We start from the raw sequence: 12,938 nt of genomic DNA on the forward strand, positions 1-12,938 counted from the left end.
AAAAAAAAAAAAAAAGGAAAAGAAAAAAAAGCTGTGTTCTACATGATGAATATTTCCTATTTATTTATTTATTTATTTATTTTGAGATAGAGTCTCACTCTTGTCGCCCAGGCTGGAATGCAGTGGCGAGATTTCAGCTCACTACAACCTCCGCCTCCTGGGTTCAAGAGATTCTCCTGCCTCAGCCTCCCAAGTAGCTCGGATTACAGGCGCCCACTACCACACCCAGCTAATCTTCGTATTTGTAGTAGAGACAGGGTTTCACCATGTTGGCCAGGCTGGTCTCAAACTCCTAACCTCAGGTGATCCGCCTGCCTCGGCCTCCCAAAGTGTTGGGATTACAGGCATCAGCCACTGCACCTGGCCTAGATGATATATACTTCCTAACAATCAACAACATAATTCCACTAATTGCTCAATTCAGTTCAAAACATAGAACTTCCCAAAAATCCACCTATGAGACCACTCCCTACTTCCCCCTTAGCCAGACACAACTGGTACTGCATGTTTTCATGCACACTGTGAATGCTCTACTTCAAGTCACGCTGAAGAACTATAATGTATTCACCTGAAAAAGAAAGTATAAACTGACTCCATGCCACAGTTAGTTATCTAAAGACCTGTATTTCCTATTTATTTTTCAACTCAAGGCACTTCTACATTTCAAGACCAGCTAGGACAGTTTTTAAAAATGTGTACAGGCTGAGTGGTTAAAAAATGTCACCTACTCATGAGTAAAGGTAGATGAAAGCTATAGGGAATCAATGTTAACATAACACAGAAAATAAAAACAGGCAGTTTCAAATGAGTACTTTTTGGCTGGGCGCAGAGGCTCATGCCTGTATCCCAGCACTTTGGGAGGCTGAGGCGGGTGGATCACTTGAGGTCAGGAATTCAAAACCAGCCTGGCCAACATGGTGAAACCCCATCTCTACTAAAAACACAAAAAATTAGCCAGGCATGGTGGCCACATGCCTGTTGTCCCAGCTACTCAGGAGGCTGAGACAGAAGAATCGCTTGAATTGGGGAGGTGGAGGTTGCAGTGGGCTGAGATCGTGCCAGTGCATTCCAGCCTGGGCGACAGAGCAAGACTCCGTCTAAGAATAAAAAATAAAAATAAAATAAATTTTAATTTATCAGCAAATAAGAGAAAAAAGGCATGTATAGTTTTGTTTCGCAAGTGGAGAAAGGGGCTTCAGCAGGAGACCTGACAGGGCAAAAGGTAACTGTCCAAATAGAATTTGGCCTAAAACAAGTTGCTCAATAGAGAGTCAAAATTTTTTTTCATCAAAAATTAATTCTCTGGCCAGGTGGCGTGGTTCATGCCTGCAGTCCCAGCACTTTGGGAGGCCAAGGCGGGTAGATCACTTGTGGTCAGGAGTTCAAGACCAGCCTGGCCAACATGGTGAAACCCATTGCTACTGAAAATACAAAAATTAGCCAGGCATGGTGTCACGCCTGTAGTCCCAGCTTCTTGGGAGGCTGAGGCAGAAGAATCGCTTGAAGCTGGAGGGGGCGGAGGTTGTAGTGAGCCGAGATTGTGCCACTGAACTCCAGCCTGGACGATAGAGACTTTATCTCAAAAAAAAAAAAAAAAAATTAATTCTCAACTATCACTTTGTTTTGCAACTCCTAAAGCATTTTAAAGCATTTCCATATAGTTTTCAGGCTTTTAAAAGGTTTTTCTTTTTTATTTCTAATTCATCTTAAGCTAAGTATTTCTGCTTTTCCAGTTTTTTTTCCCCCTCCATATATACTTTTTTCTCCTAATTTTCAGACTATATTTCTTCACTTTTCTATATTTGTGATAGGGAAAAACCAGAAAACAAATGTATATACATGCAATACAAATAGTCAACAACTGAAATGGCTAATAATAGAGGATTTGTTGGAACAATCTAAAGAGCTACAAAATCGGCCAGGCATGGTGGCTCATGCCTGTAATCCCAGCACTTTGGGAGGTCGAGGCAGGTGAATCACCTGAGGTCAGGAGGTCGAGACCAGCCTGACCAACATGGAGAAACCCCAGCTCTACTAAAAACCCAAAAATTAGCTGGGCATGGTGGTGTGCGCCTGTAACCCCAGCTACTCAGGATGCTGAGGCAAGAGAATCGCTTGAACCTGGGGGGGCGGAGGTTGCAGTGAGCCAAGACCACACCACTGCACTCCAGCCTGGGTGACAACAGCAAAACTCCATCTCAAAAAAAAAAAAAAAAACCCCAAACAAACAAGAGCTACAAAATCTCCTCAAAACCTAAAAATCTTGATTTGGTAACATTCATTTTGACCAAACTGTTCTGTTGAAAATCTTCCTTTTATCCAAATTTTGATATGAAGGGCCTATCTATATAGTAACCAATAATATTTACAAGGTATTTTCACTCACATTTAATGTATAGTGGCTAAAAAAATAGGACTGAAAAACATTTTAATTTAGGAAGTTGGAAAAATAAACCAAGAACACAGACTGATCAGGAATTGGGAAAGAGGGGATGATGGTACAGAGATCTTAATGTTTCTACCACTGGGCAAAGAAACCTGAGAATTAACTGATCCCAAGGACTGCCCTCTTAGCCCTATGAGGCCTCTAACTTCAACAGGGGTACAGCCTGTGCCAAGTGAATAACTTAACTCCAAAGTATCATTCAGATGCCTAAGGTCAGTTAATCCCATCGTGCTTCCCATCATTGCTATCCTTGGCAACTATCCAAAATACAGTCTCTACATCTATACTTCTAAATTTTTGTCTGTATTTCTTTCCCTCATACCATTTCCTTTTTGCTGTTCTCCCTCCATCCTTTTCATGGGGGCCTTCAGAATTCCTATAAGATTTTGTTTTAATCTATCCCACAATCCCACACACAATCTTTTTTTTTTTTGGCGGAGTCTCGCATTGTTGCCTGGACTAGAGCGCAGAGGCGCAATCTCAGCTCACTGCAACCTCCGCCTCCCAAGTTCAAGCAATTCTCCTGCCTCAGCCTCCCAAATAGCTGAGACTACAGGCGCACACCACCACACCCAGCTAATTTTGTTTGTGTGTGTGTGTATATATATTAGATGGAGTCTAGCTCTGTTGCCCAGGCTGGAGTGCAGTGGCACAATCTGGGCTCACTGTAACCTCTGCCTCCCAGGTTCAAGCGATTCTCCTGAGCAACTGGGATTACAGGCATGCACCACCATGACTAATTTTTGTATTTTCAGTAGAGATGAGGTTTCACCATGTTGGCCAGGCTGGACTCGAACCCCTGACCTCATGATCCCCCTGCCTCAGCCTTCCAAAGTGCTGGGATTACAGGTGTGAGCCACCGTGCCCAGCCAATTTTTTGTATTTTTAGTAGAGACGGGGTTTCACTATGTTGGCCAGAGTGGATTTTTTTTTTTTTTTTTTTGAGACGGAGTTTTGCTCTTGTTGCCCAGGCTGGAGTGCGATGGTGCAATCTCAGCTCACTGCAACCTCCGCCTCCCAGGTTCAAGCGATTATCCTGTCTCAGCCTCTCAAATAGCTGGGATTACAGGCATGCGCCACCACGCCCGGCTAATTCTGTATTTTTAGTAAAGCTGGGGTTTCTCCATGTTGGTCAGGCTGGTCTTGAACTCCTGACCTCAGGTGATCCACCAGCCTCAGCCTCCCAAAGTGCTGGGATTACAGGCGTGAACCACCATGCCCAGCCTCTCTGTTCTTTAGCTCTACACAGAATACTTGTAGTGTCTTGCCTCTCTAGTTTAATTGAATCTTGGGTCTCCTGAAGGATACTTCTCAAATTCTTTTCTCAAAGTGGATGGTGCTCATTTTTCCACATTCCACTAATTCCAGGGGAGGCTTCAGCATTCTCTTAGCTCTCCATTAGCACTTCCAACATCATTGCTCCACTAAGGAAAAAAAAATGCCTCCTCCTTTGAGATTCATGCCTCTGGCTAGTTTACCCTTATCCCGGCTATCTATTAAACTAGTGATTATAGGCTGGGCTCCACGGCTCACATCTGTAATCCCAGCACTTTAGGAAGCTAAGGCGGGTGGATCACCTGAGATCAGGAGTTTCAGACCAGCCTGGCCAACATGGTGAAATCCGTCTGTACTAAAAATACAAAAATTAGCCAGGCATGGTGGCGGGCGGCTATAATCCTAACTACTGGGGGGGGGGCTGAGACACAAGAATTGCTTGAACTTGGGAGGTGGAGGTTGCAGTACGCCAGGACTGCACCACTGTACTGCAGCCTGGGCGAGAGTGAGACAGTAAGATTTTCTCTCAAAAAAAAAAAAAAAAAAAAAAACTAGCCATCAAAAGCTCAAGTTTCTGGCCCACAAGTCTTACCCATTCTAAGTTCCACCATCGTCAAGGTCTATGTGATAACCTATCTAAAACTTAAGAACTGGCCAGGTGCAGTGGCTCATGCCTACAATCCCAGTACTTTGGGAGGCCGAGGCGGGTGAATCGCTTGAGGTCAGGAGTTTGAGAATAGTAGCCTGGTCAAAGTGGCGAAATCCCGTCTCTACTGAAAATACAAAAATTAGCAGGGCGTGGTGGTAGATGCCTGTTATTCCAGCTGCTTGGGAGGCTGAGGCAGGAGAGTTGCTTGAACCTGGGAGGCAGAGGTTTCAGTGAGCTGAGATCACGCCACTGCACTCCAGCTGGGGCAACAGAATGAGACTCCATCTCACAAAAAAAAAACCAAAAAAAAAAAAAAAAAAACCGAACAGGAAAAACACAGATATTAAGAAATGTTTACAGAATTAATGATTATAGGTTCCAAAATACTTGTTTAACGACACTAATTTATGTAGCAATGACAATATATTTATAGTGTTTTATTCATAGTTGACCAAGTACTTTCACATACATAATCCCACATGATTCCAAGGGACATCCTGTGAGTTTAGTCAGGCACATTTTTGTTTTTTGTTTTTTTTCTGACACAGTCTCTCTGTTGCCCCAGCTGGAACGCAATGGCGAGATCTCAGCTCATGGCAACCTCCGCCTACCAGGTTCAAGCAATTCTCCCTACCTCAGCCTCCGGAGTAGCTGGGATTACAGGCACCCACCATCACACCAGGCTAATTAGTATATTTTTAATAGAGACGGGGTTTCACCATGTTGGCCAGGCTGGTCTTGAACATATGACCTCAAGTGATCTGCCCGCCTCTACCTCCCAAAGTGCTGGGGTTAGGGTCAGGCAAGAACAAGTTCAGAGATGTTAAGTTGCTTCTCAAGGGGTTTCACTAGTAAGAAGTAGAGCCATAGTTGAAACTGAAGTCTTCAGAATGCTGCTCCTGTATCATCTGCCTTTATACCAACATAATGACAATTTTCTTTTGACAAAAGGAGACATCAAAAGGCTGATCATGGCTGGGCATGGTGGCTCACACCTGTAACCCCAGCACTTTGGGAGGCCAAGGCAGGACAATCACTGGAGCCCAGGAAATCGAGACCAGTCTGGGCAACATAGTGAGACTCCCGTCTCCATAAAAAATAAACAAAATTAGCCAGGCATGGTGATGTGTGCCTGTAGTCCCAGCTACTTAGTAGGCTGAGTTGGGGGATTGCTTGAGCCCAGAAGTTTGAACCTGCAGTGAGCTATGATCATGCCACTGCACTCCAGCCTGGGTGACAGAGCAAGATCCTGTCTTGAGGTAAAAAAAAAAAAAAAAGCCTCATCATGAAGAATGATATAACCATTTGCTTGCCAGGAGTAGAAGTATGGTTTGGCCACATGCTTTAAGGAAAGATTCAATAAATCCAACAGCATTGTCTTCAAAATTTCAAGGTATCCATTGGGTCTCTTTCAGTTTGTGGTGGTTCTTTAAATATATCTTTCCCTCAAAATTGGCTCCCTTTCCTGGCTTACCCCTGTTAAGGTATCACCATTCTCTATCACTCACACTTAATGTCATTGTTCTCTTTCTGAACTCTAAGTCCTATCGATTCTTCAAATTCAATTTTCTTAAATCTCCATTGTTGCAATACTAGTTCAAGTTCTTATCATTTACTAGAAAAATATTTTCTTCCTCTTTGACTGAACAAAGTAGTAAATTAACCTACTTAAAAACTTGGGGTAGTTTCTTAATGACTAAAGAATAAAGAAAAAGAAAACCTTGAATATTATTTTCAAGATTCTTCTCAATTTAACCATTCTCAGTCTTTTACATATCATTCCAATCTTTGCATCTAATTACAATTGCCCAATTTAATCTAGCCCTAAAGCAAAATTATTATGATTATTGTTTCCTAAAAAACTGTTGCTCACCTATTTCACTTCCATACTCAATCACTCATCCAATATACTCACCTTCTAATATTAGTAGGAATTTGTGTCATATCTAGTTTTTCATGCCTTGGTCATCCCTCACTTGGACTACTCCATTAATCTCCTAACTAGACAACCTTCTCCCCCTCCAATAATTTGTTGCACACAACATGACCAGAATTAGCCATCAAAAAACAGAATACTGGGTCACTATTCTACTTTAAACCTTCAATAATAATAATAATAATGGTGATGGCTACCACTGGTTGAGTACTTACCATGTGCCAGGCCAGGCACTGTGGTACCTACTTTACATGCACAGTCTCTATTAATTCTCCAACAACCCTATAATAAGATTTTATTAGTTCTACTTTACAGATAAGAAAATTAAGGCTTGGGGATGTTAAGTATCTTGTCCATGGCGAAAAGGTTATTAAGTGGTAGAGCTAGGATTCAAACCCAGGCAGTCTGACTCCGGAGCTTGTGCTTTTAATTATCCAGGTACTGTATACTGCTATACTGCTTAATAGCTTAAGTTTCAGCTCCTCAACTTGTAATACAAAAGATCCTTTCTAACTTCATTCCTGTCACTCCTTGCCAAGCACTTTACATACCTCTGCCATACATTTCATGCTTTTTTCAAACTCCATGCCTTTCTACTTGTTTTCCCTACTCTAGCTCCACTTTCTGTCTGGCGAAATTCTATGCATCCTTCAAGGACTACCTCGAAACATTATCCTCTCAGTGATGCTTTCCCTCAAAGTAAGATAGCCAATCCCTTCTTTACAGCTCCAGTAGCGCTTTGTACCAAATTCATTATATTATTTATTTATAATAGTATCTTCCCCACTAGAATGCCAGCACTACAAGAAAATCTATCTTAATATTCTATTCACTTCTGTATTATCATCAATGCCTAGCACAATGCCTGGTACAAAGCTGGTACTCAATAATCATTGCACAAATAAATGGTCCCAATCCTCTATTTTAATCCTAACCATCCATCAAGGCCACTTTGCTTCTATACAAGCCATTCCTAGACCATTCCAGTCCAGAGTCATCACTACCTCCTTTGAACTCAGACAAGTTGCTGGCTCAGCAACTTACCTGGCAATTATTAACTGTTACCTGTCCTTATGACATATATTGTTAATTTTTAAAGAATATTTATTCATGAATCAAGACTGTATTTTATATTTTATACTTTTGTTGTTCTCCTACAGTTTTGTGATACAGCAGACATTTAATAAATATTTGCTATTTCACAACTGTCATGTTCCAAAATAAATTTTACATACCATACACAGATGATGCCCAATTAGCTTCAGCTTATTTCATCTCTGGGTATAAAAAACATTTTTTATGGTGAAATGAAGTCATATGATTGGCATACTTTGTTTAATAAATCAAGGTTCTTTTTACCAAACTTTTCCTTACAACTCTTGCCAGTTCATTCAATAGCTCTGGAACCTGAAGCTTTTGCCTCACTACTGAGCAGCTATATATCCAACTTGGCATTTTCCTTTTAAGGTAACTTGTTACCATAGTGTTCCCTCTCCCTTTCCCTCTCACTCCATCCCCTCACAGTCTCTTTTTCTCTTTCTGTTCCTTTGTTTTCACGAGGACACACGGTACTGAAGATTTATTTTATTTATTTTTATTTATTTATTTGAGACAGAATATCGCTCTGTCACCCAGGCAGGGGTGCAGTGGCACAATCTTGGCTCACTGCAGCCTCCACTTCTCGGATTCAAGTGATTCTCCTGCCTCAGCCTCCCAAGTAGCTAGGATTACAGGTGCTTGCCACCACGCCCTGCTGCTAACTTTTGTTTGTTCAGTTGGTGGTTTTTTTTTTTTTTTTTGAGACAGAGTCTCGTGCTGTCGCCCAGGCTGGAGTGCAGTGGTATGATCTTGGTTCACTGTAACCTCTGCCTCCCAGTTCAAGCGATTCTCCTGCCTCAGCCTCCTGAGTAGCTAGGGTTACAGGCATGCACCACCACACCTGGCTAATTTTTGTATTTTTAGTAGAGGTGGGGTTTTACCATGTTGGTCAGTCTGGTCTCGAACTCCTGACCTCGTGATCTGCCCGCCTTGGCCTCCCAAAGTGCTGGGATTACAGGCATGAGCCACTGTGCCCGGCCAAATTTTTGTATTTTCAGTAGAGATGGGGTTTCACCATGTTGGCCAGGCTAGTCTCAAGTGATCCTCCCGCCTTGGCCTCCCAAAGTGCTGGGATTACAGGCATGAACCACTGCGTCTGGCCTAAAGATTTATTTTAGTATAGTTAACAGTAATGGGAGTGGAAAGTAAAAGAAAAATAATTTCCAGGAGTTATCTTTTTACATAGGTAAGTCCACAAAATAGACTTTGTAAACAAAAATTAAAATTCAAGCTGCTTTAAAATATAATGAAATAGAACTAGCAAGAAACACTGAAGTAGCTATGTCACGCCAAGGCTATATGGATTATCTGAAAATAAGTTATCTGGCTGGGTGTGGTGGCTCACGCCTATAAGCCCAACATTTTGGGAGGCCAGGGTGGGCGGCTCACGTGAGGTCAGGAGTTTGAGACCAGCCTGACCAACATGGAGAAACCCCGTCTCTACTAAAAATACAAAATTTGCCGTGTGTGGTGGCTCATGCCTCTAATTCCCAGCTACTCAGGAGGTTGAGACAGAAGAATTGTTTGAAGCCGGGAGGTGGAGGCTGCAGTGAGCCAAGATGATGTCATTGCACTCCAGCCTGGGCAAGAAGAGCGAAACTCTGTCTCAAAAAACAAACAAACAAACAAATAATAAGTAATCCTCCTAAAGCAAAGGTACTAGAAAACACTTCAGTCAAATGACTTCAGATTTATAAGCAGGGCAACTGGCAACAGCATGTAAATGAATTCTAAGGTTGCCAATCAGAAATATTTTAGCTTAAAAAAATTAAAACACATAAATTCAGCATTTAGGTTCAATCTGAAAGTCTGATAATCTGAGGTTAATATAACCCAGGAAATAATGTTAAGAAAATGACTCACATTGTAGGTGCTAAAATGAACATATACCCAATATTGACAATGCTCTCTAAGTAAAAAGGTGAATTTTTCTATTAATACTAACAGTCTTGATAATCTCAAGAGAGAATCCAGCTTTACAAATCTAGAATCTGGTATACAAAGCAAAAAGTACATTTTTTAAGTATCTGGGGAAAAAAGGAGGTATCTGGGCAATCCAGGTCAAGTAAACTTTGTGGGGAGGAGAGAAAGCAATATTCATCAATTCAGGGTTTTGTGCTTTAATTACCTATACCAGCTTTGCTGATGTGGTAAGAAAGCACACATGCAGATACGGTTAGATATTTTTCCTAATTTTTTTCCATTTTCTTATTTCCTACATAGCTAAAGAATGCTTAATAGAATATAATTAAAAGGGTATATACCATCTCACTTAATAAGGTGGGTTAGATAACTTTCAAAAAGAGGAAGAATTTGACTTGAGCCAGCAGTTGGAGTAGGCTCAGAACTGAACTTAATCAACCAAAAACCTAATCACCCATAATCAATGACATGGAATTACCACTAATAATTTTAGTGACAAGCTAATCACATTTACACATGAATCACCTACAGTATTCCAAGCTCCCAAACTTCACAAAAAGTGAATTTCAGGTATCTGATCTTAAACACAGAAAGACCTATACACCCTTAAAAACCTATATGACTATAAAATGTAGGCCTTATGACTAGAAACATAGAGTATAAAATTTTGACACTAAGAAGTTCCAGGGAGGCAGGCCGGGCGTGGTGGCTCACGCCTATAATCCCAACACTTTGGGAGGCCAAGATGGGAGGATCATGAGGTCAGGAGTTTGAGACTAGCCTGGCCAACATGGTGAAACCCCGCCTCTGCTGAAAAATACAAAAAATTAGCCGGGCATGGTGGTGTACACCTGTAATCCCAGCTACTAGGGAGGCTGAGGCAGGAGAATCGCTTGAAAGGAGGCGGAGGTTGCAATGAGGGAGATTGCGCCATTGCACTCCACTTGGGCAACAAGAGCGAAACTCTGTCTCAAAAAAATAAAAGAAGTTCCAGGGAGAAAAAGCCTACTTGCATTTAATGCCAACAGATGGTCTCCATAATATTACTACTAAGAAAATGTATGGATACAAAACTACCACCACATTGTGGACTTAAAAGAAATTTGGATTTTAACGAGTTAAACTTAAGCTGAACTCACACAAGTCATCATTTATCTCAGGCAACCGGTATTCTGTACCATCAGGTATCACATTATCGAATAATTACTGAATAAAAGACAAGGAAGAATCCTGCAAATGAAATTTAAAAGTGGATTTCTGGATCTGTAAGAAAGGTGAATTTCCCAGTAAATGCAGGAGACTCCATGAGCAGTGCAAAGTAGTCTGTTACACACCATCTTTAAACATATAATCCATACAGCATTCCAACTGGTTAACAAATTCCATAAAAAAATGAAAGTTGTCTCTATGAAGAGGGCTCAATGAAGCACAAGAAATATGATAACCATGAGCTTTATTTAACTATAATTTTCTATATTAACAAGTTCCCTTCCTATTTATCTAAATCAAATGGCTTTTATTCCACACCAATAATCTGCAAATATGACTGCCTTGGACTCACAACTCACCCCTAAGGAATCTGCCTTATGTTTGGAATCTTATTTTCACTGCATTAAAGCAGTACAGAAAAAAACATTACCATATATATGACAAGGAATAAGAAGATTCACAAGCATAAGGATAGTAGCATAAACTCACTGTTCAGGAATGTGATTGGTTACCCCATCTAACAGTCTGGTGAAAAGTGCCCAGGGAAATGAACACACAACACAGAAATACAGTCAGAAAATGAAGAGGTAGCCTATGTCCCCTGTTCCCACCCCCACAAAACTCCAGGATTTCTTGACAGAACGAATGCCTGCATTACTTTTCTTCTTTTTTTTTTTTTTTTTAAGATTTATCTGTATAAGGATTCCATAAATTCTTTATTCAGCTCATTCCAATGCCTGGCCCAACTGGATATACTAGTAACTTAAGCCTAGGTGCAAACCAGTGTTTTGTTTTTGTTTTTGGAGACAGGGCCGGGCTCTGTCGTTCAGGCTGGAGCACACTAGCGCAAATCTCGGCTCACTGCAACCTCCGCCTCTCAGGCTCCAGGGACTCTCATGCCTCAGCCTCCCGAGCAGCTGGGACTACAGGGGCGCACCACCATGCCCGGCTAATTTTTTTTTTTTTTTTTGTATTTTTGGTAGAGACAAGGTTTCGCCATGTTGCCCAGGCTGGTCTCCAACTCCTGAGTTCAAGCGATCCGCCTGCCTCATCGGCATCCCAAAGTGCTGGGATTACAGGTGTGAGCCATCACACCGGGCCAAATTAGTATTACTCTTTTAAAAACCAAAGAAGGTTCAGGTTTGAAATTTTTAATTAAAAAAAAAAAAGAAAAAAGGTTTCCTTGATTTTTTTTTTTTTTTTTGAAACGGGGTCTCGCTCTGTTGCCCAGGCTGGAATGCAGTGGCATGATCTCGGCTCACTGCAAGCTCCGCCTCCCGGGTTCAAGCCATTCTCCTGCCTCGGCCTCCCAAGTAGCTGGAACTACAGCGCCCACCACCACACCCGGCTAATTTTTTGTGTTTTTAGTAGAGACGGGGTTTCGCCGTGTTAGCCAGGAAGGTCTCGATCTTCTGACCTCGTGATCTGCCCACTCGGCCTCCCAAAGTGCTGGGAGTACAGGCGTGAGCCACCAAGCCCGGCCGTTTTTAAATATTTTAATGGAAACACATGAGTCAGATTTCCAAAAGTAGGCTAACAGTGTTTAAATACTGTGCCAGTGTATTTGAGAAGCTGAATGAAAACAAAAGTACCTATGTTTTAAAAATAAATACAATACAAATAAGGAAAAGTTTATTCTACGATTTCAATTTATCAATCAAGATACATAGTAAAGAGAATAATTTCAATTATTTTTCACCTCCACAGCAGTGTTTGAGGTTGGTAGGCTCTCCCAGGAAGCTTGGAATCTTAAGCAACTCAATTAGCTCTCAATTTCTCTATTTTAAATTAATCTGCTGACCTGTTGTGGGTAAACATCCATAAATTCTGCCCTGGCTGAGAAACATTTAACTTTTTCGCCTAGGATGAGTGTGTGGGTGTGTGTTTGTAGGCGAGGGGTAACCCCTTTTGACCAAAGTGTTGATGGTTTTCTAAGTAAATACTTCCTATCCACAATTTTGTTGTTGTTGTTTATGCTGCTTTCTCTCCCTTTCTGCGCTATAAAGGCTGGCCTCCCAATTCCTGCCCCAACCCTTCACCGAGGTCCAATCCCACAAGGTTCCCCCAGTTTCTGCTCCAGGTGGCACCTGACGGCCAAAAGTGAACCCCTGCGGTTGTCGCTAGCTAGACGCGGATAGGGGGGACGACTGTCACCGGGGAGCAAGCGTGAGCCAAAGCCGAGGTGATTTCTGACTGCTCACCGGCGGGCCTCGCGTGGCTGAAGGTCTCCGAGCCCCTCAGTTCGCCCCGGCAAGCCAGAAGTGCAGCTGTCGCGGGGCAGAAAACTAATCGCGGCCCCTGCGCCGCTTTGACAGGCCGAGTGGGGAGAAAAGGGGCTCACTGCAGCTAACAGCCTCAACCCTTGGGCTAGGAAGCCACGGGAGCAAAACCTCCGCCCCGGC

At 42.1% G+C, this 12,938-nt stretch overlaps 1 protein-coding gene across 7 annotated transcripts in view; it reads right to left on the bottom strand.

The window, feature by feature from the left end:
- The window catches only part of PPP3CB (protein phosphatase 3 catalytic subunit beta), a 60,797-nt gene that overhangs the window by 47,435 nt on the left and 424 nt on the right, over window positions 1–12,938 (bottom strand). Inside the window, exon 1 of one of the 7 annotated variants that reach the window (XM_023204957.1) lies at window positions 12,738–12,863. The exons of the other annotated variants lie outside the window; for them this stretch is intronic. The gene's annotated coding sequence lies outside the window, so the exon portion shown is untranslated. Of the gene's footprint in view, window positions 1–12,737; window positions 12,864–12,938 lie in introns of those variants that run through there. 7 annotated transcript variants of the gene reach the window in all.

This window comes from Piliocolobus tephrosceles, chromosome 9 (genome assembly GCF_002776525.5).
Source record: "Piliocolobus tephrosceles isolate RC106 chromosome 9, ASM277652v3, whole genome shotgun sequence".
Lineage (NCBI taxonomy): Eukaryota > Metazoa > Chordata > Mammalia > Primates > Cercopithecidae > Piliocolobus > Piliocolobus tephrosceles.